This window comes from Odocoileus virginianus, chromosome 2, assembly GCF_023699985.2.
Source record: "Odocoileus virginianus isolate 20LAN1187 ecotype Illinois chromosome 2, Ovbor_1.2, whole genome shotgun sequence".
Lineage (NCBI taxonomy): Eukaryota > Metazoa > Chordata > Mammalia > Artiodactyla > Cervidae > Odocoileus > Odocoileus virginianus.
Genome location: NC_069675.1, coordinates 71,013,803 through 71,039,486, shown reverse-complemented (window position 1 = coordinate 71,039,486; position 25,684 = coordinate 71,013,803). Strand labels below are relative to the sequence as shown.

At 35.5% G+C, this 25,684-nt stretch overlaps 1 protein-coding gene across 12 annotated transcripts in view; it reads left to right on the top strand.

Annotated features, from left to right (window-relative positions):
* The window catches only part of NCOA1 (nuclear receptor coactivator 1), a 208,772-nt gene that overhangs the window by 29,732 nt on the left and 153,356 nt on the right, over positions 1–25,684 (top strand). For 9 of the 12 annotated variants that reach the window (XM_070450884.1, XM_070450916.1, XM_020870497.2 and 6 more), the window contains exon 2: positions 18,779–18,923. The gene's annotated coding sequence lies outside the window, so the exon portion shown is untranslated. The remainder of the gene's footprint in view (positions 1–18,778; positions 18,924–25,684) is intronic. The other 3 variants (XM_070450905.1, XM_020870502.2, XM_020870498.2) reach the window with 1 other exon arrangement.

The following is a 25,684-nucleotide window of genomic DNA, read 5'->3' as shown; positions in this document are numbered from 1 at the left end:
TTTGTCTTTCTAACATATTTGTTGACATTCGGTGGGTCATAATGAGACAGCAGATGTCATGTAAACCTGAGACAAGTATGTAAGACTCATTTTCTTCAGTCTTAAAATTTTTATAACTCCCTGCTTATTATTTCATTTTCTTTTTAAGGTTTTTCTCCAATTACCATTTAATTGTCTACACAAGTACTGAGTACTGTTTTCTCCAGTCCTGCTTATTGTTAAATGGTCTCCCTTCTCCCTGTTAACCAGGGCTATAATTCTTGGAAACCATTGCCTTTTAAATAATTTGAAGGTTTCCGTGCTAGAGGAGAAAAGTTGTGGAACAGAATCCATTTATGGGATTTCAGACAAGGCTAATGATGGAAAGTATCTTCACCCATACTGTCTGATGATTTTTTAATTTCATTATTATTTTGTCTGGAGTTGTATTAAGCATTAATTTGGATGGACAAATACTTGTTTTCTAGACACTTCTGGATAGGTTAAGAGTTTACAATCATTTTTATAAATTGTTCTAATCAGATTATCTCTCCATCCCTAGTTGTGATTAAAAGGGAGAAACGTAGTTTTGTATATTGGAGTTCGTCAATTGTCAATACATGGTCAATTGAAGCGGCCAGAGCAGGGCTAGAGTAGGATGCTGTGGCGTAGGGTAATTTGTACATATTGGAGTTAGGAATGAGGAGAGTGGAAAGCGCTGTGCAGAATGGTGGGATTTACAGAAGACAAATTGTTTTATTAGAAAAATCGCTAAGGTTGGCGGTTTAGGGAGTGACCCTTTTAGGGGGAAAAGGACTTTTTTCTTTAAGTCTGCCTCGTTCTGATGATCTCCTGCTCACTTACTCAGAACTCAAGTTGATTCTTCAGTGTAGTCTAATTTTCATATTTGGGAGACTAGTTTGAGAAAGATAAAAGCAAACAAAACGTGACTCTACTGTAATTAATGTTGTAGTACAGCTTTGTAAAATAAGTTTTTGGACCTGTCAGTTGGGCCATAATTTGTAACATTTATTTTATGGGAAAATGCATATAAAATGTGAAATGACTAACATACAGTTAAAATCAAGGCTGTAATTTGTTGTAGAGAACAAAGACTTCATATGAAGGATAAGGATTAGGGAAATAGAATCTGAGGTTTGTAAGGGATCTTTGGTTTTTTAGTCTGTCTCTCTTCTGCTTGATTATCTTTAGTAATAGTGATCTGAGGTTTACTTCTTTATATTATCTACTTATCGGTCCCAGCTCTACTCTTCGAAGCTGTGTATAACAAATCGCTCTCCATTTTGGTACATCAAGGGTTCGGATATTTCATGACTACTTTGATGTCTTTATTTGATGATAGCTGTCTGTCTTTCCAGATGCTTCTCTTTTCCAGAATAATTTTGGTAACCTAATTGTTTCTTCTATGCCATTATATTCAGACTCTTGGAAACCCGAGATGTTCTCTAACCTTAAATCTTTCAAATCATAGTATTTAAAACCTCATATGATGGCTTAAGTGTGATTCTGAACAACTCAGATTAGAGTGGGTCTGTTTTAGCAGTGTGATTAAAATAGTTCAAGTTTTCAATTAGTTTTTTTTTAAATGACAGTATATCCCTCTTTTTGTTCCCATAAACAACTTTGGTCATGTAAGCCTGTAGATTTGTTTGCTTGTATATTTATTTATTTTTATAATTGACTATTATGCAGAGTCTTCCTATCTTCATTTTAACTGAGAAATGAGAAGAGATTGGTATAGCAAATCAAGCCATGAACTCTAGGGGCAAAAAGATTGGGTTTTGCCATTTATTAGCAAAGGGTCCTTGGATTAATTTGACTTAAAAAAGAAGTAATGAGAATAATAATACCTCATTAGTAGGATTGTTGTGAGGATTACATGAAATAATCTAGGGAAGGGACTTTAATATGCTCTATCCTAGTGCTTTATTTACTCTTAAATTTTAAATAAACATTTAATAGATGCAAAATAATATATTAAAAGTACATACCTGGTAAAGAATACTATACAGCAACCTCTCGTGTGCTTATCACACTAAATTTTTATCTAGTTTTTAACCCAGTGTTCTACCCTTTAGACCATTTACCACTTTTAATCTTCATTTATTGCATTCTGTAGCATATTTAGCTTTGTGTTATCAACAGATACGATGAAGAAGTTTTTGAATTATTGGAGTAAGACTTTGAAAAAAAAATTTAACAGGGCAGCTGGAAGCTGAGCACTGAGACAGGCCACCACAGCCCTGTTCATTGGTGGATGTTGTTGTTGTTTAGTTGCTAAGTCATGTCCAACTCTTTGGCGGCCCCAAGATTTGTAGCCCAGCAGGCTCCTCTGTCTATGGGATTTTCCACATAAGAATAATGGAGTGGGTTTCCATTTCCTTCTCTAGGGGATCTTCTCTGCCCAGAGATCGAGCCTGCATCTCCTGCTTTGGCATGTAGATTTTTTCTTTTTCTTTTTTTTTCCCTTTATCGCCAAGCCAGCTGGGAAGCCCTCATTGTTGGTGCTTAATTGGCATTTTCTGGGGTGGAGGTTTTATAGTTAGCTTCTCTTCTGCCTGGAAGTACATTTACCACTTAACTTTCTATCCTTTTTTCTCTACAAAGATATTACAAGATCATTATCAGATGCATGTTCTCTTTTGTTGTTGTTCAGTAGCTAAGTCCGACATGCCCAGCTTCCCTGTCCTCCACTCTCTCCTGGAGTTTGCTCAAATTCATGTCCATTGAGTCAGTGATGCTATCTATCTCTCCCTCCTCTATGGCCCTCTTCTTTTGCCTTCAGTCTTTCCCAGCATCGGAGTCTTTTCCAATGAGTCAGCTCTTCGCATCAGGTGGCCAAAGTATTGGAGCTTCACCTTTAGTATGAGTCCGTCCAATGAATATTGGATAATACTAAATTTTCTAATTTACCTACCTAATTTTTTATTGTTATGCTATGAAAATTATTTGCTCATTTTTTGAAAAAAAAAATCCGCCATATTTAGGATAATAATATAACAAACTTTTAGATATTTTCACTTCACTCAGTCAGTTCAGTCGCTCAGTCGTGTCCGACTCTTTGTGATCCCATGAATCGAAGCACGCCAGGCCTTCCTGTCCATCACAAACTCCCGGAGTTTACTCAAACTCATGCCCATCGAGTTGGTGATGCCATCCAGCCATCTCATCCTCCGTTGTCCCCTTCTCTTCCTGCCCCCAGTCCCTCCCAGCATCAGGGTCTTTTCCAGTGAGTCAACTCTTTGCATGAGGTGGCTAAAGTATTGGAGTTTCAGCTTCAGCATCAGTCCTTCCAATGAACACCCAGGACTGATTTCCTTTAGGATGCACTGGTTGCATCTCCTTGCAGTCCAAGGGACTCTCAAGAGTCTTCTCCAACACCACAGTTCAAAAGCATCAATTCTTCGGTGCTCAGCTTTCTTCACAGTCCAACTCTCACATCCATACATGACCACTGGAAAAACCATAGCCTTGACCAGACAGACCTTTGTTGGCAAAGTAATGTCTCTGCCTTTTAATATGCTATCTAGGTTAGTCATAACTTTCCTTCCAAGGAGTAAGCGTCTTTTAATTTCATGGCTGCAGTCATCATCTGCAGTGATTTTGGAGCCCAAAAAAATCAAGTCTGACACTGTTTCCACTGTCTCCCCGTCTATTTCCCATGAGGTGACGGGACCATGTGCCATGATCTTAGTTTTCTGAATGTTAAGCTAAGTTTTCTGAAGGTTTAAGCCAACTTTTTCACTCTCACTTTCATCAAGAGGCTTTTTAGTTCCTCTTCACTCTGCCATAAGGGTGTTGTCATCTGCATATCTGAGGTTATTGATATTTCTCCCAGCATTCTTGATTCCAGCTTGTGCTTCTTCCAGCCCAGTTTCTCATGATGTACTCTGCATATAAGTTAAATAAGCAAGGTGACAATATACAGCCTTGATGTACTCCTTTTCCTATTTAGATATTTTAGCTAGTGGTAAAATAGCATATTATATATATTTTTTAAATGGGTTTTAGATTTCTCAGATTTTCTTTTTTTAGTCCTTAGTGTAATTCAACACAAACTAAGAATTTCTTTAATATTTCTTAGAAATAGAATTTTATTCGATAGTTTATTTAATAGTTCTCACTAAAGATTGCAAAGTTCATTAGAGTTTCAACCAAAGATTTTCAGTTTTAGAATTAACAATAGCTTGTTTTTCTGGTGCCACATGTGTGAGTCTTCCAGTTCTCAGAAGAACTATCTGAAGAAGTTTTGGACAAAAGGTATTTAATACAGTTTTGATTTAAACAAAAATGATCGATGTGCTCACCATTAAGAGCTAGAGAAGGATAATTTTTAATAATTACATTCACCTTACTATTTATGTAATAACAGTGTAGTGAGAATGTTTATTGTGACTAACACCGAAATTTCTGGCTGATAAGAGTTATTTATTTTGGGAATTAAGGACTCATCTGATGAGCAGAAAAACCTGTTTTTTAAACTTCGGTAGTAATATGGGGTGTCTGTGTTTCAGATTTTTGGCCTTTTTCATTTTGTCTCTCAGGTGATTTAGTGATTTCTTTTCCCTACTGAGGCCCATTATTCTTAATCTAGTTTTTGTTTTCACATAGCTACTTCCCACTAGTTTATTATCTCTATGCAGATTAAACCTAACAACCTGCAGCCACATTCCAATCACTGTCTCGGGTTACTTTATACTTTCCTTTTACTTTGTTCAGTACTTCTTTTGAAATGTTCAAAGTCCAGAGTCCATGTGTGCTTAGATTTGGTTGTACAGGACCTCTGCAGATTTCTTCAACACTGGTAGGAAAAAGGAGGGACTGAGAAATGTCTTGAAGTAGAAAGGAAAAAAAAAAAAAGAATGTTTTAAATAGAGGATATCTTTTAAAAGGGATTGATTGCTATGCAACCAAAGTCTTGTGGGCATTTCTTATATATCAGACTTCTTTATAGCCTCATCTTAGCAGTGTTAAAGCCTCATAATAAAAAATGCTCTTACAGCTTCCTGAGTGTTACAGTGCAAGACTGCATGGATATGAAAGATCACCCTGGTAGAAGGTACAGAAAGAGATTTAGATGAAAGATCTTTGAACACACACATCTAAAATGAGGGTTCTTCTAATAAGATTTTTGGAAGGAATGGCTAAAAAAGGAGGACAAAAATTCAGGTGATACACCCGAAACTTATATAATGATTTTAAAAAATTTAGGAGTGTAGGCTAGCAAATCTGAAACTATTATACATGTACACTCATATTAAATAAGTAAATGGATGGTGAATTGTGGGAACCAGGTTTCTTTCTTTGATGAGTGAGGTTACAGATAACCATGGCAAGGGGAAGGCTAGAACAAACCATGTGGTACTAGATTAGGCTTAGAGAAGTCAGGATGAACTCATGTTTAAGTTAATGTAGATATGGATACAGAAATAATTATAGATATGTAAATATATGTGGCCAAAAATACATTTATTTCCTAGATAGACATTTATTTCTATCTTCTTTTGATAAAAGAGTCTAGAAGCAGTGACACTCCATTAACACTGGGCAAACCTAACACTCAGATCTTGATTTCTAATACAATTCTCTAATAACAAGAATGAAGCTTCTTAGAAAATGGCTGATTCTAGGACTGGAGTAGGGAATATGGAAGATGAACCTGGAACATTTTGTAGAGCCAGAAAGTAAGTAAACATACTCAAAAGCCAAAGGATGGGGCTTGGCAAAAAAATATAGGAAACAACCTGAAAGAGCATCCAGACATCCAAAACTGGATCAGTTTATAATCTGAAGTATAAAATGAATATCCCTCCATCCACACTGATTAAATGATTGAATAAAAAGGTATTCCCACCCCCCAATTATTTATCTCATACAGAAGGACTCCAGATAGTTTATGCATACATTTCTCTCCTTCAAGGAGATAGACTATAACTCCCTAACCTTTGAGTATGTGCTTCACGTAGTAACTGAAGGGAATGGTTATTTATGTATTGGTGATGCTGTTTAGGGCTTCCCTGATAGCTCTTTAAGGTTAAATAAGTTAAAGACTAAGGTATTTTCATAGGATATAACATTAAAGAATATTGGTAGTCTAAGTGGGAGCTGTTGTAGGGGAATCGTAGATTTTGGGGCTATTAAATGTGTATGACTCTAATCTTAAGCAATCTTATAGAATGTTCTATATGTTCTGATTAGAAGATTTAATCACAGACTGACAGTTATTTAGTGTCTGTCCAAAGCTCACTGAAAGTATCAGCTATGAGAGGATAGTTTAATGACTATTTTAATTATGTAGTCATCTGATTTCTTGTATCAGGTCTTCAGAGAATAAAAATAGTAAGATCATGTCTCCTCAGTCTCCCCTAATATGAAAATGCCTATACCATATTCTGATTTAATGATGTGCCATCTGTCTATAGATATATCATTTTGAATGATGTGCATTTTCTAAAATTATATTTGAAACTATAGTCTACTAGGTGCATTGTTCTTTTTACAAGTATATACTGTTCAGATGCAAAATTTACATATTTCCTTCTTATCAAAACTGAGAACTTAAAACCCTGGGACCATGGACCCAATTTTGACACTCAGGACCCAATAGTGACACATAATATCACTGTCTTGCTGATATTACGAGCTTGATAGTGTCTGTTTCAGTTGCCTGTTGTCGTTTAACAAATCACTCCCAAACTTAGTGACTTAAAACCACATTGATTTATTATTTTTTACAGTTCTGTGGGCCAGGAATTTGGTTACAGCTTGGCTAGGGGATTCTTCTTTTCAGTGTGGCATCAGCTGGCTTCATTCACTCAGCTGGTAGCTTGGGCTGGACTGGATAGTCTAAGGAGACTTCCATTACAGGTCTGGCACTTTGGTGTGCCTCCACAGGACCTCTTCACAGCATGATAGTTTCAGGGTGTTCCGATTTCTTAGGGCTTCTAGCTTCCAAGAAAGAGAAAGGGCAAATTGTCAATCTTGCAGATCTTTGAAGCTTCAGGATGTCAGTTTTGGTCACTGTTGGTCAAAGCAAGTCAGTAGGCCAGCCAAGATTCAAGGAACTGGGATATAAGCATCATATCATCATGGGTGAAATGGCATGCACACAGACTGGTAAGGACTTGATGGCTGCCCTCTTTGGAGGATAGTTTGTGGCCATATCAACCAACTACCACAGTATCTTAATTTTTAATTTTATTTACAAAGTTTTATTGTGATTAATCCTCTCTACTTTGTATCTTAACTTGTAACCAGTTCAAGTCCTCTTAGAGATTAGATTATGCATATTAAATAAAAAATATTACCTTAATTAAGTAGAAAAAATTTGGGGTAGTGAGGGGCCATGCTAAGTCTCACTCTCGTTATCACTCACTCTGAATTTATCTTGACTTAGCAAGTATCTTGGATTACTTAGAATTGAAAATCTTAGTTTCTCTGATCTGGAAGGTTTACTGACACATATCCATATATATATTTTTAAAGCCTTGATAAACTTTGTGAAACAAAATTCTAGTGAAGGGTATCATAAGTATCATCATTTAAATTCAGACTCTCTTTGACTCAGAAAGTAATTCCAGTTCATGAGTACACAGACATTCTTTAGAGCATTGTGAATAATGGAAAAATATTGGAAATAATATGTCCATGAGAAACTGGTTAGACAATTATGATGTATCACGTATAATATAATGAAGTTGCTAAGAATAAAAAAGAGCATGAGAGAATTCTTTAAGGAATGATATGAAGTAAGTTCTAAGACGCATTAAGTTAAAAATATCACGATGAGAAGCTGTATAACATGCCATCATTTTCATTAAAAATACTTATAAATGCTTTTTAACATATAGAATACCAGTGAATACGCAGTAAGCAAGGGAAAGGAGCTGAATGACTAAGGGAGACTTTCTGTTCATCATAACTGTAGAGTACAGTTAGTACACTACTCTAAAAACCAGCTTAAATAATTGTCTGATAGCTTTATTTCATTTGTTGATTATCTTCTTGAAGAATGTTGGGTGTGCCATTCAGACAGGAGCCTGAAGGCCGGTGGGAAAGGTTAATAAACACATGTACCATGTCAGCAGGCTGCTTGTTAAAGTTGTAATTTTTGCATTGTCCAAATACTTTGCCATTGTTTTTACTGAACTGTTTATTGTTTTATTGTGTCTAAGAGTTCTTTATATTCCAGAAACAAGTTCTTTATGAGATACTCATCTTGTAGATGTTTTCTCCAAGTTTGTGTTGTCTTTACATTTTCATAATACTGTCTATGGAAGAGCAGAATTTAGTGCAATATCTCATGTTTTTTCTTTTATGGTCCCTGCTTTTTGTATCATATAAAAAAATTCTGCCTAACTCATGGGTTGGCAAACTACAGCTAGTTCAGTCTGCTGCTTGTTTTTATGATTAAAGTTTTATTGGAGTGTAGCTATGCCTGTTTATTTCCATGTTCTCTATAGCTCCTTTTTTGCTGCAGGACAGAGTTAAGCCCACAAAGCCTAAAATATTTAATGTCTGACCCTTTACAGGAAAAGTTTGCCAACCTCTGGGTTAATCTCAGTTCAGTTCAGTCACTCAGTTTTGTCCGACTCTTTGCAACCCCATGGACTGTAGCATGCCAGGCCTCCCTGTCCATCACCATCTCCCAGAACTTGCTCAAACTCATCGAGTTGGTCAACCATCCATCCAACCGTCTCATCCTCTGTCATTCCCTTCTCCTCCTGCCTTCAATCTTGCCCATCATCAAGGTCTTTTCCAGTGGGTCAGTTCTTCGCATCAGGTGGCCAAAATATTGGAGTTTCAGCTTCAACATCAGTCCTTCTAGTGAATATTCAGGACTGATTTCCTCTAGGATGGACTGGTTTGATCTTCTTGCAGTCCAAGGGACTCTCAAGAGTTTTCTCCAACACCACAGTTCAAAAGCATCAATTCTTCAGTGCTCAGCTTTCTTTATAGTCCAACTCTCACATCCATACATGACTACTGGAAACACCATAGCCTTGACTAGATGGACCTTTGTTGGCAAAGTAATGTCTCTGTTTTTTAATATGCTGTCTAGATTGGTCATTGCTTTTCTTCCAAGGAGCAAGCATCTTTTAATTTTATGGTTGCAGTCACTATCGGCAGTGATTTTGGAGCCCAAGAAAATAAAGTCTATCACTGTTTCCATTGTTTCCCCATCTATTTGCAGTGAAGTGGTGGAACCAAATGTCATGATCTTCATTTTCTGAATGTTGAGTTTTAAGCCAGCCTTTTTACTCTCCACTTTCATCAAGAGACTCTTTAGTTCCTCTTTGCTTTCTGCCATAAGGGTGGTGTCATCTGTGTATGTGAGGTTGTTGATGTTTCTCCTGGCAATCTTGAGTCCAGTTTGAACTTCATCCAGCCTGGCATTTCAAATGATGTACTCTACATATAAATTAAAGAAACAGGGTGACAGTATACAGCCTTGATGTACTCCTTTCCCAATTTGGAACCAGTCTGTTGTTCCATGTCCATTTCTAACTGTTGCTTCTTGACGTGCATACCCATTTCTCAGGGTTTCTCACTAGGTTCTCTGGGTTAACCTCGTGTCCCCCAAATTTTCTCCTATGTTTTCCTTTAGAAATTTTATAGTTTTATATTTTAAATATTTAAGTCTATTAATTTTTATAGAGGATGTGAGGTATGGGTTGAGGTTCTTTTTTTTTTTTCCTTCCCCATATGGATTGTCGTTTGTTCTAGCATTAGTTGTTACAAAGACAGTCCTTCTTCCATTGAATTACCCTGGTACTTTTGTTGAAGATAATTGACTATTAATATGTAGATCTGTTTCTGGACATCTCCTTTATTCCACTGATCTGTGTGTTTATCCTTATGTCAGAATTACAATATCCTGATGACTGTAGCTTTATATAAAGTATTGAAGGACTTCCCTGGCAGTCCAGTGGTTAAGACTGTGCTCCCGCTGCAGGGGGCATGGGTTCCATCCCTGGTCTGGAAACTAAGTAGTCATAGGATGCCGAGTGGTGCCCCTCCCTCCCCTCTCCTCCCCCCATGCAGGTTGAGAATAAAAAGACCTTAATTAAACAAGAAAAAGAAAGTACTGAAATTAGGTTGTATAAAATTTCCAATAATGTTCTGTGCATTTCCATATAAGTTTTAGAATCAGCTAGCCAGTTTTTACCAAAAAAGCTAGGTGGGGTTTTCATTGGGATTTTTGTTAAATCTGTATGCTAGTTGGAGAGATTGATACCTTAATGTTGATTAATCTGATTTTTGCAAACAGTATACCTCTATTTATTGAGGTCTTTGATTTCTCGCTTCATGTTTTGTATTTTTGAGCACAAGACTCTTCTGTTTATTTTGTTATATTTATCCTAAATCTTTCTTTTTTGATGCCAGTATAATTGCTACTGTTTGGTTAATTTATTTCTAATTAATTGCTGCCATATAGAAATACAGTTGAATTTTGTTTGTTGACCTTGTATCCTGAAGTTTTGCCAGATTCAAAGCAAATTTAGTTTTGGTAATAGATTCATTGGGATTTTCTGTATAGACTCTAGCACTTGTGAAAAAAAGATAGTTTTTTTTTTCTTTTTCCCCACCTCTGTGCTTTTATTTCATTTTCTTACATTATTGTACTGACAGTACAGTGCTGAATAGGAGTTATGACAGTAGATGTTCTTGCCTTGTTCCTGATCTTAGAGGGAAAGCATTTAGCCTTTTATGATTATGTATGACATTAGCTGTAGATTTGTTGTAAATTCATGTCTTAGGCTGAGGACATTCCCTTCTGTTCCTAGTTTTCTGAGTTTTGAATCATGAATGGTTGTGGGTTTTTCCTGAAATTTTTTTTAGATGATTGCTTATATTGATATGTTTGATTACATTGATTCATTTTTTTTCTATATTGAACTAATATTGTATTCTTGGTATTAATGTTATTTGGTCATTACATATATTGCTTTCTGTATATTGCTAGATTCATTTTTCTAATATTTGGTTAAGATATTTTTTGACTTCATGAAAGAAGATTGGTCTATAATTTGTATTTCTTAAAACTTTTTTTTTGGTCTGATTTTTGTATCAGAGTTATGCTGTCCTTATAAAATGAATTGGGAAATGTTTACTCTTACTTCTGGAAAATTTGTGTGATGTTATTATGATTTCTTCCTTAGATGTTGGTAGAATTTACCAAGGAAGCCATTTGTCATGGACCTCTCTTCATGGGAAGATTTTAAATTATGAACTAAATTTTCTTAACACTTACCAAGAGTTATGTTATTTAATTTATTGAGTAAACTTGGTAGTTTGTCTTTCAAACTTTCAAGGAATTGGTACATTTTAACAAAATTACAGCGTTTTATTGCCATAAAGTTGTTTGTAATAGTCTCTTGTTATTCTTTTAATATCTGTACAGTTTCTAGTGCTGTCCTCTTTTTATTGTTGATATAGTTAATTTGTGGCTTCTCTCTTTTTCTGGCCGGAAGTTTATTCAGTGTTACTGAAATTTTCAAAGAACTAGATTTCAGTTTCATAAATTTTCTGTGTTGTGTTTTCAGTTTCATTTCTTCCTTCTAATTTCTTTGTGTTTAATTTTCTACTTAAGGTGGAGGCTTAGATTACTGAGGCAAAACTTATGTTTTCTATTATAAGCAGTTTATGTTTTATGCTATAAGTTTTTCTAGGAACTGCTTTAGTGGTATTCCACAAATTTTGGTATGTTCTGTTTTACTTTTAGTTCAACTAAAATTTTTTCTAATTTCCTTTAATTTTTAATCTTTGAGTTCTTTAGAAATATATTGTTTAATCTCTAACCTTTAGTAATTCTTAGTGTATTTTTCAGTTATTGATTCTAACCTAATACTGTTTTGGTCAGAAAAAAATGCATTATTTTAATATTTTTAAATATTTTGAGGTTTGTTTTATGGCCCAGAATGTGGTCTTTCTTGGTGAATGCTCTGTGTAGCATTGAAAATAATGCATTTTCTGTTCTTATGTATAATGTTCTATAAATGTTCAGTTAGGTCATGTCAGTTGATAGTGTTTTCAAGTCTTCTATATCTTGGTGATTTCCTGTTTTCTTGTTGTTTTGATTAATTGCAGAGGTGTATTAATGTCTACAACTGTAATTATGGATTTGTCTCATCTCCGTAGAGTTTTATCATGAATTGATCCTTTATCATTAATATTCCTCTTTATCATTGGTAATATTCCTTATTCTGAAGTCTGCTTTGTCAGATATTAATGCAGTCATGCTATCTTTTCTTTCCTTTCCAACCTTTTACTTTTAACGCATGTCTTTGTACAGAAAGTATCTTGTGGATAGCATATGATTGGATTATGTTTTTTATTTATTTATTTATTTATTTATTTTTGGATTATGTTTTAAAAATTTGACCTGATAATCTCTACCTTTTAATTGGGTGCTTAGATAATTTCTATTTAATGTAGTCATTTGGAAAGTCTGGATTTAAATGTTCCATCCTTCTAGTTATTTTCTATTTGAATCCTTTTTGTTTATTTTCCCCTCTTTTTCTGCCTCCTATTGAATTAATCATTTTTCATAATTTCATTTTATCTAACTTTTGGTGTATTCTGTAGGTACACAAACATATATTTTAGTGGTTGCTGTAGGTCATGGTTTCTTAACTTTGGCACTGTTGGTCTTTTTGGTTGGGTAATTGTTGTGGGTCATGGCGGGGATGTCCTGTGTGCACTGCAGGATTTTTAGCATTCCTGGTCTCTGTGCTCTAGATGACAGTAGCGCCCACTTCCTGCCCCAGTTCTGACAACCAGCAATGTTTCTAGACTTTGCTCTATGTCTCCGAGGGGTCCAAATGCTCCTGGTTGAGAATCACTACTCTCAGGTTTAAAAGGTATATCTTTTAAAAAGATATATAAGTTAAAAATCTTAACTTATCATATTATTTTTCCACATTTTTTAATATCACATTTTTTCTTTAAATAATACTATACTACTTCATGTATCATGTAATACCTTATACACAATATAATTCAACTTTCTACCTACCATCTTTATACTCTGTTGTCATAAATTTTATTTCCTTGTATGTTATTAACCCTACGTTATCATTTTTTTCTTTAGTTCATGTGCAGCCTTCTAAAATGAATAAAATATAAAAAATTAGTCTTTTATATTTACCTTCTCTTTCCAGTACTTTTCATTTCCTTTTTGTAGGTCCAGATTTTCACCTGGTAATTTTCACTGCTGCCTAAACAACTTCTTTTAGCATTTCTGGTGTCTTTAGGCAGTGAATTCTCTCATTTTATTTGTAAAAAATTCTTTTTTGTCTTCCTTCAATTAAAAAAATTTTTTTTTTTGCCGATTATAGAAATCTGTGTTCAGCTCTTTTTGTTTTCTTTCAGTACCTGAAAGGTATTATATTCAGTATTTTGACTTGTATAATTTTCTGAAGAAAATTTTAATCTTTGTTGTTTGTATGTAGTGTTTGTTTTTTTTCTCTGTCTTTGAGATTTTTATTTTTGTTTTTCTACCGTTTAACTGTGATATACCCATGTATGTTTGTTTGTGTGTGTGTGCTTTGGTATTTATCTTGATAGGGGTTCTCTGGGAGTTTTTGCTCTCTGGTTTGTTGTCTTGGATTTTTCTGGGAAAATTCTTGGCCATTATCATATTCATGTATTTCTTGTACCTCATTATTCTTGGTTTTTTCTCTTGGGGCTCCAATTAAATGGATGTAATTTGTTTTGATATAGTACTACACCTCTTGGATGCCCTGAGCTGTGTTTTTCCTTTAGTTTTTCTAACTGTAATTTCACTTTGTATTATTTCTGTTGTCTTTAAGTTCACTGATTCTTTCCTCATCTGTGTCCAGGCTGTTCTTGAGGCTGCCAAAGAAATTTTTCTTCTCTAATGTAAAATAATTTTTTTGTTGTTTCTAGCTTTTCTATTTTACTTTTTTAAAGTTTTCATCTCACTGTTGAAATTTTCCATCTTTTTATGTATGCTGTCCATCTTTTCTACTAGATCATTTAGCATACTTATTTTAGAATGGTTGATAATTTAAATGAATGAATCAGTCCAGATTCTGCTGATTTCTTTATCTCTTAACAAAGAATTATTTTTTCTTGCTTTTGTGGATACTTCATAATTTGTGATTTAATGCTCGCCATCACGTATAGACGAATAGGAGAGATTGAAGTGATTCTCTCCTGTCAGGTTGTTTGTATCAGAGATTGAGTCAACCTAATCCTGAAATGAGCTGGGATTGGAATTTGTGGCCGTTATTACCTTCAGTAGGCTTCAAGGTTCATAAGTGACTGGCTGGTGTTGCCTTGTGTTTTGAGTGTGGTGTGTGGTACTACAGAATTTTTCTGTGATGCTATATTACCCCCATCTTTCACTCTTTGCACATCTGTTTGCAGAGAGGTTTCATGTTGCTGTCTTTCTCCCAGTGATTATTGTTGCTTGTTACCCAGAGCTGTGCTTGTGGGACAGGGCAGGGTTCTCTTTTGTTCTGGTCCAAACTCAATCCTGATTAGGCCCTACAGGAATCAGTGGTAGAACTTTCTTAGCTTTCCTGCTTTCTCTTCCCTGTGATGGTCAAACACCGTCATACATTCGTGATTGGTCTTGGGCAGGAATATCCTTTTCCTCACTTGTAGTAGTACATTTCTGTTGTTATTAGTGCAGGATCCCTGACCCAAGACTTTTCCTTCCCCCACAATGGCAGAGGGTTGTTTTTTTGCCTGTATATTCTCATAGCACCAGTGTATCTTTGCCTGTGTCTGAGAGCTTAAAGAGTGTTTTCTCCCTGTCTGGATGAGGCGTTTGCTTTTGTTCGCTGAAGCAGTGGATTATTGCCTGGATCCTGGTGTGAGAGAATTTTCTGTCATTCCCCCAGTGGCTCTAGGCTTTTGGTCTGTGTTGGGGATAGGTTGGGGAATCAAGCACGGCTTCAGACCTGTACTTGTCACCTCATACCCACTCGCTTCAGTGATGAGGGGCTTTCTCTGATTTCCTGTCCTACCTTTGATCTTTCTTATGAGAGTCTGGTTGAGGCATGTAGAAGAACTTGCAACTGAGTGTAAACTCCCCTTGTGTTTGGGGTTTCCAACCATTCCTAATTGATAATAGTAGTTCATATTTGGTCACTTAGAATTTGTTAAGATCTTAACTGATTTTTTTCCCCTGTATACTTGATTGAGGGCCACTTCTTTTTCTGGGAACCTGCCAAAGGTAAAACAGTTTGTACAGTCTCTCCCTGGAGGAACTTTCTCTTTTTGGAATTGAATTACTTGGTTGCCTTATGACTTCAATTTTTTATTAGATTCAAGAGAAGTTTTGATTTTATGTATCTGGCTTTTTCTCACTAGGGTGGGAAAACACTCTTTTGCGGCTTTCTTCATTCTAAGTGGAAGTAGAACTGCTTAGAGGTCTTGACAGAGTTTGCTCTTTCAAACTGCTGCTTATTCTGGTCTTCCTTGTTTTCTCTTTATTTGTCTCAAGCACTTGGTCATTTAGGATTGAACCCAAGGGGCTATTTCTTCCATGAGTCTTGCCCTGATCTTACTAAGTAGAATGGAACATTTTTTTTGCTTCTACAGCTGTTTTGATTCTTGTGTAACTGTATTTCGTTTTTGTAGACCCATTGAAACTCTCCTTGAGGTTAGGCAGCTTTCAGAATTTGAGGCCTTTCAACCTGAGAACTGTCCTTCTGCTTTCAAAGTTTATGACTATTATGGTTGATAGATTTTAGATAGGATCATAAAGTAAACTTGAGATTAAAAGATAAAGAAATATACAAGAGAACTTATATTTATTAATGGAATAAAATTTTGTGAAATCACATCACATAGTTTCTTGTGCTGTTTGGTTTGTTCAGTTGTTGCTCTTGAACTAAATTATTTTCAGAAATAAGACTTAAATTTGTAGAATCTAATTTCTTATAACTGTGAGCTTAGTTATGCAAGCTAGTGTATGTTCACACAATGAAATATCATAGAAGCATATCCTAACATGGAAAATCTGCAGCATATAAAGAGCGAAAAAAGATAATATGCAAAATTAAATATTTTTTGTAAGAAGGCAGGAATAATAAGACTATATTTGCAGTTAAGTATATTTGCATAAAGAATCACTGGAAGCATATACATATAAGAATGTATAATAAATATACATTTATTTATACACCACTTTAATAAAAGTGGTGATGTATAGTAAGCAAGGACAGCATGAAACCACATGTGGATGATAGAGAAATGAGATTTCTCAAATATGTTTCTTTTTACATCATTTTAATGTTTTGATTCATGTGAATGTGGTATATATTCAGAAAAATTAAAGTTAGTAAACATAACTATGTGAATCTTAAAAGATAACAGGAAGATTTGAAAAATCCATTGGAACTGATAAAAAAATGTTGGCCTATGAAATACAAATTGTGTGTGAGATACTTCTGTTTGTACATAAAGTAGATTTTAGAAATGAAAAGGTAAATACAAAGCATGGAGAATTGCAAAGATCATGGTTTTATGAATCTGGCTCTAGATAGATACATACATAAAAAGGCTGGTTTTCTAACATGCTTAGGGAGGTTTTGGGTCTAGACCCAATAAGGATGATCCTTCAAAGTACAAAGGAGCACTGTGTCCAGATAGCAACTGTAACAGAAATACACCACTCAGAGTGTACTGGCAAACCATTTCTTACTCATGAAGCTACTCGGCATCTCCTTGGAAACTGGTAAAATGTATCTAACTTGTCAAGAATAGAACATGAGAATACCAAAGAATATTCTTATCACAAATTAAAGCATAAAAAGAAACAATAATTACATTACAGAAATGGATGATAGCCTGGAAATCAACTTTGTTGTAGACAAATGAAATTTATAAGAAGAAATTTATAAATCAAAAAGAAGTTTACTTAATTACTTAAAGTTGTTAGGAAAATTGGCAATTTGAAATACAGGTCAGTTTAGAATTAAATCTCTTTCCATTCATCATTTGCAATGAAGTATTCAAAAACAGCCCACAGAAAAGTGAAAATGAGAGTATCTATCTGTTATTGTTGAAGGGGAAGAAATTTCTAAGCAAAGAAATAATAAGAGAAATGAAAAATGCACTTGATAGGTAAATCTGGCCACCTGAAAATAGAAACTTTTGTATTAAAAGCCAGTGGTAGACTGAGAAAAATGTTAAAAGTAGATGAAAGTAATGGTGTTTTCACAATATAAATAACCTACACACATGGTTAAGGAAGACATAAAACCCCTTTCCCATTCTACCCCATGTGGAACTGGAAGAGTGAGAGTTGCACATTTTCCAACAGAGGCAGTGTGGTTATGGAAGAAGGATCTGATTAATGACATGGATGGCATTCAGTGTCTGACTAACTTTGAAGACCTTAATGTCACAGCATGATTAGTCCACATGCTTGTGTGTTTTTTCATTAGCAGGTGGTTAAATTGACCCAGGATTAGGAATTTGAGAGTGGTGAAGTGGAAGAAAGAAACTAACATACTTGGTGGTGGTGACAACCCAGATTTTGATATTGGTGACAACACACAACTGGAGAGATGAGTGTAGGTAGAGTGATTCTGAGGGATTGAGTCTGGACCCTGGTTAGGAATGAAAGAGTGGAATATTCAATGACAAAGACAAGACGAGGGTAGGACAGCCAGATGGTATGACTGTGAGGGAAGGGTTGGGGTTGCTTATGAGTTAGGGTCTGGAAATGTCACTGTGGACAGAGATGATTCCTATGACCTTATTAGTCTTCACTCCCCAGGGTTTGTTTCAAGAGGCGGATTTAGCCCAGTGGTTGAAACTAAGTTCAGTGATAAGGCTGAAGATACAGAGGTCATTTGTTTTACTATGTAAAAGGGGTTTCCAGAGGTCCCTGTGGAAAAGGTTGGAAGGAAGGACAGCATTTGGGGAACACATGCAGTGGGTGAGAGAGCAAAGAGAACACTGTGGACATGAAAACAGGAGAGACGGTAGTCCGTCACAATAGTTTATGTTTTGAATAAAGCCCAAGAGTGACAGGGATGGGAGCCACAGGTAGAAGTAACTAGCAAGATTCCTGAGTTGATCTGTGGTATAAGGATCGTCCCTGGATCCTGATCCACCGTGTCTTCGTGGTCTAAAGGGAGTATTAGTGAAAACCTTAACCCTGGGTGGTAAAACCTAAAGCAGTTAGGCTTTAAATAATGAAAGCCAGTAGGGCTCACATTTCTCAAGTATTCTCTGATGTCTGCAGAGGCCCACAGTTTGCAGTTAACTTTGAGGTAGAATGGGAAGATAGAGTACTCCCATTAATTTAGTAAGGGGGACCATTTGTCATGTTCCCACTGCCAGTGATCTAGGAATGAACAATAGCCGTCATATCGGGCGTGTCTTTGTCATAGAGGTATCTTCTGCTGGAAATCCTGTTTCTTCCTACTGTTTCATTTTGCCTGAAACTGGGTCCTGAAGCCACTGCTGCTGGGGTGACTTCAGCAACTCTGATGAGTGAGTCAGTTACCCTTACCTCCTTAAATTACCCATGTGAAGCCTCATTTGCGGCTTACCTCCTTTGGGTATCTGAACCTTTTTAAAGCCAGTAACTAATTACCACTGATAACTTTATCTGTTTATTTATTTAATCTTTATTCTTTATTTTCAGTTTTTCAAATCTGTGGTAGGGACAGGAATGGGAATTAGAATTTCTTGAAAAACTAAAGCATTTGTGTGAGAATCTTTGTATTCTTACAGGGAAACAATAATGTGTCACAGTATCTAAAATCTAATGTCTTTTCTACTTTAGATCCATCCATACTAATGGGATGTGACTGGAACCGACTCTGATGATAAAAATCACAGACCATCAGACAAGATCAGGCAATAAGAATTTTTGCTTCCAAATGAAGACACCGACATTTATAACTTCTACTTACTCTAAGGTATTCAAGGTACAGCTTTACTTTAATTTTGACTCCTTAGCAGTCAGTGTATAATGTTGATTTCTATATATATAGATTTTATAAGTTTAAAAATGTCTATGTTAGAATGGCTAGCTTTTAGGGACGCATACACTCCCCTCCCCACAATCTGAGACGAGATTCAGATTTTAAAAGGAGATAATCCTTATAATTAGAAAAGCATGTCAATTATTAGAAATACACTGAGTGCAGGTTATGACTCAAATTAGAAGAACTGGAATAAAACAAATGCCTAAAGTTTAATTATTATTTTATTTATGTCATGACCATCTGAGATAAACAGTTGAATTCGTCATGTGCTTCCATGATACCAGAGACCTTGTCCTTTGGTTTGATTCAGAAACCTCTCTTTCCTGTTCTCCTAAGCTTACTGTGAAGGGTTTTCTATTCACTACGAAGTGTCACTTATACTCCCCATAGACTCCCTGTAGGACCTTTGGGATCTGATGGGTTAGTTTCACTTGGATCAGAAAAGCCAGATATGTAATTAAAGAGTCAAATGGTACTTCCAAATCAGGGGGTGGCTGTCTACTTTAAAGACTGCATAAGACAATTGAAAACAATCAAAGGAAACATAGTATCAACAGAAAACACAGTGCTCTCTATTTTTCTAAAATAAGTATAAAATCCAAAGAGAGTACAGTTAATTTGGTGTTTATTTAAAAATAAAATATTTTCTTTTTAATTGTATGTTTCCAAATAGGCAGAAATTATGGAAAGATAATTATTTTCAGTGACAGAGTTGGTTGCTTCTCTGTATTTGCTAGGATATAGAGTAGATGAAAAATCTAAGAAAAATGTATCACTTATTACTTGGATTTTAAATTTCATTTTGTTCTATTTCCAAAGAAGAACTTGTAAAACAATAAATTCTAAAATATAAGAATCCATAATATAACACCTAAGACTGCTTCAGTTAAAATAGATGGATTACTTTCTAAAAGGGGGTGGTGTAATTGAGCAATTCTTATCAAAGAAAAATTGCCTTGAATCAAATAGCAGATGAAAAAGAGGTTGTTTTGATTAGAAGTTTTAAAAGTTCTCTGGCAGCTAGCAGATACATTGAACTTTTAGAAAACTTTTTGGTGACACTTTGATTCAAATGGCAATGATGATTAAATATGTAATTTAACTCATTACCATATCCATTTCCCTTATTGTTTTTTAAGATTTTTTTTTTTTGATGTGGCCATTTTGAATTTGTTACAGTATTGCTTATGTTTATGTTCTGGCTTTTTGGCCAGGAGGCATTTGGTTCTTAGCTCCCTGACCAGGGGCTGAACACAGGGGGTACCCTGCATTGGAAAGTCAAGTCTGAACCACTGGATTGCCAGGGAAGGCCCTAACTTATTTTTTAAAGATACCTTTCCTTCTTGCTTTCATTTAACAGCATTAGTTGAATTGTTAAGGTTTGTAGAGAGTAATTCTAAATGTGTGGAAGGATATAGGTTATTCTATAACTTCATTATGAGTGAAGTTGAAGACCTCTTTTTTTTTTTTTTTTTTTTTGAAGACCTCTTTAATTCAGAATATTTACTCTGGGGCTAGGGAAGCTAAACACTGTCATCTAAAAACCATTTAAAAGCAATTATGAAATGAGCACATAAAATCATAGTTTAGTATTCTTTTCTAAGTAGTATAGTTAAGTTCTATATTCAGATGTCAACAAAAAGATTAGAGAGTTGGAAATTCTCATCAATTGAATTTTGTGACTGATTGGTTGTGGTTGTTGGCTGTTTATGGTGCTACTTGTGAAAGTGCCGTATAACCAAATTAAGTTGCTTACATCCTTAAATTAGGGATTTCTAATTCATTAGTTTCTTACGTTGTCCCACTTATTTGCAGGCTTACACAGAGTGATACTCCTATTGATACTTGTCATTTCCCCTTTCAGAAATGATGTAGAAATTTCACAAACTTGCACTCAGAAGTTTTATATAATACATTTTGAAAATATTTTTTAAAGATTTTTCAAAAAATTTTTGAGAGGTTAAGATTTTGAGATTGTGGGAGGTTTTTTTTTCTTTTTTTCTTTTTTGTATTTTTATTGTACAAAATAAAGTCAGTGCATGATTTAAGGCCCTAGAACACTTGTGAGGTTATGTCTTGGATTATGCATGCATGCGCGCGCGCGCGCGCGTGTGTGTGTGTGTGTGCGCGCGCGTGCACTAAGTTGCTTCAGTTGTCTCCAACTCTTTGCAGCCCTGTAGGCCGTAGTCCTCCAGGTTCCCATGTCCATGGGATTCTCCAGGCAAGAGTCATGGAGTGGGTTGCCATTTCCTCCTGCAGGGTATCCTCCCAACCTAGGTATCGAACCCATGTTTCTTATGTCTCCTGCATTGGCAGCCAGGGTTTTTTTTTGTTTGTTTGTTTTCTTTACCACTGGTGTTACCTGGGAAGCCCATCTTGGATTATGCCTTTTAAAAATACTTTGGACTCACAAAAACATTTCAACAGGTATACTGAGGAAACAGGTATTCCCTTGCCATGATTTTCTCTGTGGTGGGATGGAAAGAGCACAAGCATTGGCTCTTCGACTTTCATGCCACCCTGAGGAACTGAGTTAATGTTTCTGTCTTAGTTTCCTTTTCTATAATAATTACTGTTTAGACTTGTGATGAAAATGAAACAAATGTATTAAATTTTATAAAATAATGCTTCTCAGTGTTATATGAATGCACGTTGTTGCTAAAGACAGAGAAGACCACACTGCTGAAGGATCAGTCACAGTTATCCTCTTAGCCAAAAACAGGTCAGCTCACACTACTATTGAGAAGCTTGTCAAACCAGTTTCAAACTTAATGACAAATATTATGCTTGGAGAGAAAGTAAAACGAGCTTTTGGCAAAAATCCCTTATCAAAGGCATACCATCTGGAAAAGCAATTACTGTCATGTGCATGCTAGCAGAATTTTTTGTTTTTCAGTTGGATGAAAGCACTAATGTGCTGAGGACATACCAGCACTTCATAGAGATGTGTTACTGTTTAGTCACTGAGAAGTTTGCACCAGCAGAAAGCTTTCTGTTGTTACTGTTATTTTGTTTTGTTGTTTTTGTTGTTGGTGGTGGTGGTGGTAGTGACTGGTTGAGTTTTGTTTTAAGCCATTGTTGCCTGGAAAAGTTGCACTGGTTCCTCTGATCAAACCCCAACAACTTAGCTGTAGGAGAGGGTACACTTGGTCTGTGAATAAAAGACATTGCACCAAGGTATAAATTTATATCCTTTTTTTCAGAGTGGAAAATCAGCATTTAGTAATGTGATTTCTGGTTGTGATTTAATGTTGGAAAAAAATAGTAAAAATTGTGGATGTAAGCAATTTTTGGCCACTGACGCTGTGTTTTTTTAGGATTTTGGTGAAGAAATGGTCAGCAAGTGTAGGATTCCGCTTTTCCACAGTGATGTATTTGATGTACTGTGTACTATGACAGGGCTTTACATGTTTATTAGTTTGTTTTCTGGTAAAATAAGATGAATGTTTCTTTACTACCTATAATGCCATTTCTGTGATTTCAAGGAGGCATAAACTTACATTTGTTATTTGAAATAGTCAGAACTTAAAACTTTCATATTCACATATCATGAGTTTCAATGTTAAGGATGAAGCATAAGGATTTTTATAAAAGTTTGAATTATAATGTAGAATAATTTTCCAGGAGCTTGACCATTTTCCCACACTTGATGATTTTACTAATTTATCAAAGAAATGAATTTTTATTATACATGTTTAAAAACCATATCTGAATTTTGAAATAGAACATGAAGACATACTTTGCATACTTTGCATACACCAGCAGAGAATATATTAGGACTCTTTTTGCTCCAGTCTGTCAAACTGAAGCACTTAACATCTTAATTTTGAGTCAGGTATGCTTTTTGTTGGGGGCAGTCAATGGAATCCTGAAAGTAGACCTGAGAAGGAAATATTTCTAAAATTTCTTGGTCCATAGTCAATCATAATATCCAGAATACATAACACAGTTGATTTATAGTTAAAAATTAAGATTTATTTATTTATTTATCTTACTGCGGTGGGTCTTAGCTGTGGCATGCAGTATCTTTAGCTGCACCATTTGGGTTTTAGTTCCCTGACCAGGATTTGTTCCTGGGCCGCTGGCACTGGGAGCACAGAGCTTAGCCACTGGACCACCAAGGAAGCCCCAGGAATTAGGCATTTTTAATTTAGTAGAAATAAAGAATAAGCAAAGAGCTAGTTGAAAGGGAAAACATAGTATGGCTAAAATTACTTCAGACTGGGGGCATTGAACATCTTGCAAGGAAGTTATCAAACAGTAATAGGGTGTGACAGAGCAACAAACATGCTCTGTCTGACCAAAGATGAGACAGTTTGAGCATTAGTATGTAAAACTGTAACATAATCACATCAAATATGTTTAAACTCAAGAGTTCATGGTGATACTTTAAAAAATTCATTTGTTTTCTTTGGAGTATGCTAAGAAACCAACTATACTTGAAGGTAACCAAATAGTTGAAGAGAGGAAGTTTCTTTTCTCAGTACTAGTATTCCATTTACAGTTAAGAGATGATAAATAGAATATCACCATTGCTTAATGAATTCCTGGACTTAAGCAAAGATCATCAGTGGCTGCTAACATCACAAGAATAAAGACAGTTAGACATTAGGTTTCTCTTAATGAAAGTTTGTAATCCTACCTATGAAATATCCTTGCCAAAAAAATTCAATTTGAATCTGAATCTGATCAAGCCTCTAGCTCCGACTACTGATTTACAGGGAAACAGTGAAATAATACCGTGGAGATGGAGTCAACAGGATCTAAGCTATGGGGAAGTCCTCGGGACATCAACTTTTTTTTTTTTTTAAACAAATTGTGAGGAACAAAAGAAGAGAAAAGAAAGAAGAAAACTGTGATGTTGATGTTAATAGTGATGTTAATCACTATCACAGTTAAAACTGTGATGTTAATAGTGATGTTGGGTCCAGATTTTAATAAGTAAATGTAAAATAATCAGGGAAATTTGAACACTGAATATTTTACATTAAATTATTAATTTTTAGATATGATAGATAACAGCATGTAGTTATATTGAAAAAGAGTCACTATTTTTTAGAGGTACGTATTAAAATGTTGATGGATGCAAGGGTATGTCTGAGATCTGCTTTATTTATTATCTTGAGTGGAGAGGAGGCTGTGGGTGGGGATGAATCAAGATTGGCCATGAGTTGATCATTGTTTATACTAGGCACTTGTGGTGTTGGAGGGTGGTGGTGGTATAATTCTTGATATTATTCTCTAAGTTTTTTGGAAGATTTCCCATAAGAAAAACGTCCAGAAATTTACATTTTCTCTTTGTTGGCTTGTAAGAATGCAGTTGAACTATGTGTATTTAGTAACCTGCCAAATTTTTATTTCTGATAATTTCTTGAGTTGTTTTGGTTTTCTATATACAAAATCATATTGTCTACAAAGGACAGTTTTACTATATAGTGCTTACTGTTTACCAAGCTCTATTTTAAGCACTTGCACATGTTAATCCATTGAAGTGAAGCCACTCAGTCATCTCCGACTGTTTGCGACCCCATGGACTGTAGCCTACCAGGATCCTCAGTCCATGGGATTTTCCAGGCAAGAATACTGGAGTGGGTTGCCATTTCCTTCTCTAGGGGATCTTCCCAACCCAGGGATTGAACCCGGGTCTCCCACATTGTAGGCAGACGCTTTACCGTCTGAGTTACCAGGGAAGCATTAATCCATTAGGTTCTTATAAAAGCCCCAGTGAAGTAGACATTAACTTGCCCAAGATTGCCTAGCTGGTATGTGGTACACCTGAGATTTGAACCCAGGCATTCTAGCCCTAGAGTCTGCACTTTTCTAGTTTTTATGTCTCTCCTTATAAGTTTTATTTTTAATCCCTCCACTCCAATCCTTGTACTGTTTATTTCTTTTGTTTTACTGTGCTGCCTAGAATTTAAACTTTTTTTTTTAAATTTTTCCATTTATTTTTATTAGTTGGAGGCTAATTACTTTACATCATTACAGTAGTTTTTGTCATACATTGAAATGAATTAGCCATGGATTTACATGTATTCCCCATCCCGGTCCCCCCTCCCACCTCCCTCTCCACCCGATCCCTCTGGGTCTTCCCAGTGCACCAGGCCCGAGCACTTGTCTCATGCACCCACCCTGGGCTGGTGATCTGTTTCACCCTAGATAATATACATGTTTCGATGCTGTTCTCTTGAAACATCCCACCCTCGCCTTCTCCCAGAGTCCACAAGTCTGTTCTATACATCTGAGTCTCTTTTTCTGTTTTGCATATAGGGTTATCGTTACCATCTTTCTAAATTCCATATATATGTGTTAGTATACTGTAATGGTGAAACTGGAGCCCATTATACAGAACGAAGTAAGCCTGAAAGAATTTAAACTTTTAAATAGCAGTTTTCATTTGAATTTTGATTTTGGAAGTTGTCTTAATATTTAGTGAATCCAGAGTCAAGTTTATTCCTGTGTAAATACACGGTACTCACTAAGAGACTAAGAATTGACTTAGTATGTAGCCAGAAGCCAAAGAATGAAGTGTATCACTGTTTACAGTTGCCAAGATTTGGAAGCAACCTAAATGTCCATCAACAGATGAATGGATAAAGATGTGGTACATATATGCAATGGAATACTACTTAGCCATAAAAAAGAATGAAATAATCATATTTGCAGCAACATGGATGTAGCTAGAGATTATCATAGTGAAG